The sequence below is a fragment of the Acyrthosiphon pisum genome, chromosome A1 (genome assembly GCF_005508785.2).
Source record: "Acyrthosiphon pisum isolate AL4f chromosome A1, pea_aphid_22Mar2018_4r6ur, whole genome shotgun sequence".
Taxonomy (NCBI): domain Eukaryota; kingdom Metazoa; phylum Arthropoda; class Insecta; order Hemiptera; family Aphididae; genus Acyrthosiphon; species Acyrthosiphon pisum.
In genome coordinates this window covers 41,758,587-41,763,188 of record NC_042494.1, presented here as the reverse complement: position 1 = coordinate 41,763,188, position 4,602 = coordinate 41,758,587, and positions in this window count along the sequence as shown.

Below are 4,602 nucleotides of genomic sequence, written 5' to 3'. Positions count from 1 at the left end.
ATAATCGAAATTACTATAGGTACCTATATATTATATAACATATAGGTATATAGGTACCCGTACTATCACAATGGTAAGCTAAATTAATAGTTGTTCATAAAATGGTATACTAGATTTAAAAAAAAATTGTCAATCGTAAATATTTAGAAAAGTACCTACATAATATTATAATACTTTTGTAATTTTTTGCGTTTATACTTTATATTAAAGGCCTCACTGATATATTTTACTCGTAAACTCGTATGTTGCCATAGGCCATAACTGCCTAATAGTCAAGATTTAAGAACAACAATTATTATGTTCTATTTTATTATGTATTATTATTGATATATTAAATATATTTGAGTTATTATATTGTACTAACGTCCAAACAGACGTATAATATAGTTATAGCTTAAAAGGAAAAAGAAAATGTATGTATACTGTATAGCGATAGAACATAGATTATGGTGTAATAATTTCGTAGCAGTTGTATAGGTATTTAAGATTTACTAATTGGCAATTCCGTAAAACTTTTCAGAGGCAGAATTGACGATCGACTAATGATAGTTCAATATTGAACACGTAATTCTTACAACAATGTCCGTAGCAACGGCGGGAAAATTCGTTAATAACTGAGCACAACTAAGACACATTTAAGGTCAATATGTGCAAGCTGTGATGTAATCCGTGAGGTAGAAGATATCGTATTCGTCCAAGTACACACGTGTATCTTAATTTATATATTTCTTGAATAAACATTAAGGTGAGAGTTTTTGAAATGAACGTCATTTAAACATCAGCCTGTAATTGAACAATTTTTTTATACATTATATATGTAAATGAAAAAATAGCAAAATTAAATTATAAAAATGAGTATGAGCACTCAAACCAAAATATATTTTTTTTCATCATGGTTTACCCCGAGTAACTCAAAATTAACCGGGACGCATTCGCGGACTACCTACGTCAGAAAAACATGTCTTTTTTTGCTTGAGACGCTTCCGGGTTACGTAAAAAAACAATATTTTTTCTAGGGGTCGCATTCAGCCGAGTACTACATCGCTTATCCCGGACGCACTCCGCCGGACATTAAATAAGGGTCATTTCGGGATGCACTTGGGAAACTCCCAACGTTTACATAAACAAACGTAACGACCGCCGCAATACTTTATATATCTATAGGTAAGTATTGTTATGACATTTTACCTCGAGAAAATGTACCGTACGTCCAGTGGCAGTGTGCACCATAATGTTATGCTTAACGTCATTATGTGACGTTTCTTATGTACGTCGTCTCAAAATAATATTTTACATCTGCAGGCCTCGCGCGGTCGGGTCACGGACGATACATTATCATCGAACGGGGACAAATTTTATTGAATCACACAATCAAAGTCTATGGGCAAGGAACGGTAAAAATACTTACTACATGGTAATGACGTCATTAATAAATCGGAAAGCGTAATAACAATATTGTGTGTGAAATACTATAAAGTTTCGTAAGTATAGCTGAAAATGTTGTAGTTTTGAAATCTGTTTCTTATGCAGCAGCTGTACCGTACGTCCAGTAGCAGTGTGCAGCATAATGTTATGCTTAACGTCATAATATTTATGCGCATTGTGCGACGTTTTGTAATTTGTATGTACGTCGTCTGAAAATAGTATTGTACATCTGCATGCCTCGCGGTCGGGTCACGAACGATAGGTACATAATCATCGCACGGAGACAAATCAAATCACACAATCTAAGTCCATGGGCGAGGAACGGTAAAGATACCTACTACATGGTAATGTCATTACTAAATCGGAAAGCGTAAAAACAATATTGTGTGTGAAATGCTATTGTTTCGTAGGTAGCTGAGACTGTTGAAGTTTTCAAATCTGTTTTTTATCGCTTAATTTTTTTGCATATTTACGGATCGAAAGGTTACACGTTTCGCGTATAGACCACACGCCGAACGGTATAAAATATTTTATTATTATACCCCCGCGAAGTATAATATAATTTACTTACATATAGGCATTCTTAACTTTTATATTCTATAAAAGGCTATATTATAATACATTGTTGTACTTATTTTATATTAAACATTATTGGATAAAACTAATGCCATTTATATGAATTTGATATTATAATAACTCGGACAATTTTTTTATAATAAAAACAATAAATTCATAAAAGTGTAAAAACAAAATATTATAGTAAGTATGCTTATAATGATGTTTATTAACAAGCATTGTAATAAATTAATACCTATAGTTTCTTAATATAGGTAAAGGAGATGCATAAAATAAATACAAATAAACTAATTTCATAAATATTTTCATAGTGCAAGTATAACTATAATTTATAACTAAATGTATTAGTATAACTGTTTCGTTTAAAACAAAGTATAAAAGTGTTTTTATTAACTTAATTTAGATAATAATATGTAGTGTGATAAATTGTTGTTGCACTTTTAATGTAGATAATTAAAATGTAGGCATATACATTTCAGATTAACTCGTTGATCACAGTTGTACAAGTATAAATATCACAACAAAATTCACAATAATAGTTTTAATACCTAAATAATAGTGTTGAGTAGATATTTTTTTCCAGGCGTTGGTATAATGGAATTTGGATTCACGGAGCTTATTTTATTAATATTTAATATTATCTGCATTTATATAACGTAATTGTAGTAAGTTAGTATACCGGTATAGCTATGACAATGCATGAAAAAAAAAAAAAAAATATAAATGTGAATTGTTCTTTGTTAATAATAAAATCCAATGGCCGGACGAATCAAGTGAACAAAAAAGTGTTGATCAATAACTTCTGGATTTCATATTATATATTACAATTCTATTGGTCTGGTGGTGAAAAAGACCCGATTCACAAACTCTAAAACCGTGACCACGGTTCATTTACACGCGAGCGTTGTAATTATTCAAGTCGTGTGACTCGCGCGTGTGGGGAGGAAACATACAACGGATATTGCGTATCCTACCTGTGTACGCGGACATTCTGCAATTGGAAAAAACAAATCTTTCGCCCGACGTTTTTTTTTTTTTTTTTGGTCGTGACACTGAGAAATGTTCATCTATTCCCTAGTTATTGAAGAAACTGTCCGGATGAAAAATGCGGGACATTTGTATGCAACCGCAGCAAAAATCGTACTCCGGGGAACGTTTTACACCGAATTTTTTAACTTTTTCGTGCACGCCGAATAAATTGGTTTCATAGAAAATTTGCCGCACGCGTGCACGGGCATCGCGGCGGACAGCCTGAACCGTCGAGAACAAAGTTTACCGCGGAAATTTCTCTCTCTCTCTCTCTCTCTCTATTTCTCTAGTGCTATAAAATAAAAACTTCTTTCCCATCCGTGACCACGCGGGGTTAAGAAAGAAAACGCATTACATCCGAAATAAACATAATAATAATGTTACACGATATTACATAATAATATTACGATCATCCGTTTTACGTACGACGCGACCACGACTGCGCACACGATAAGTCTGAGGCAAAAAGGGTCTTAGGGCCCGGAAGTCGTTTCCATTTTGAGGTCCCCCCACACACACAAACACGCCCATATGTATTTATACACATAAACATTACGTCATTATTATTTATTTTACGGTTTCGTAAGTGCAATTTTATGTAAAGCCATAAAATGCGCCGTTATACAAACAATTATGCATTTGCCATTGTGGTGTCGATCGCGAATCCAAGTTAAATAAATATTATGTCATGTTGTCATCTCATGCTGTTATTTCAAAACAAAATTAATATATAACACAATATTATTATAACTATTGGATTTTTCACTTTTAGACCAAAATTAACATTTTTGTTTGAGCACGCTAGTCATTGTCGTATATTATTATACATTTCCGCATATCACCGGAACAAAAATTTAAATTACTAGGTTTTGCCGTTTTGGAAAACTTTGGGCTTTCATAATAAAATGTATGTGAGATATAAATGATAAGATGTATACTCTAAAGTCTAAATCAACCTTTTTAACGTAAAGACCCCAATGTCCCCAATAATAGGTAAAAATAAAATCAGCCACCTCACGACCCCCCCCCCCCCTTATAATATTAACCTTTGAATACAAACCAATCTCAAATATCACATTAATTTCTACTTTCTACTTTAATATTATCATAGTTTATAGTATATTTCGTCATCATTCATGGAAAGTACCCTAGAACATGATTTTTGAGAATCAGCTTTGGCAATTTTTTCAAACTTTAAATGTTACCAAATATTGTTTTTGCTTGTTTTAATTGATTTACTTTTAAACAAAGTAGGTATTCTTTTGACGGCTTTTATACCAATGACGTTTTTGGATTCCAGGATAACTTGACCAATGAACTCTATTACGCATGATCGATATAACATTTGTTATTACTTATTTATATTAGCTCTGAATCAATGTTTTCACAATCAATTTTGGAGTGGGTAATTTTAAGAGGACGCCACACCCGCATTTGTTGTCTCCGTCTTACAAGTGCATAACATAGCACATTTACGCTCAGCAGAACACATGTAGCTTCGTCAGTTTAAAAATTAGAGTGAATTTACCTATTATGAAACTTGATGGTAAGAATATTATATTATTATCTATG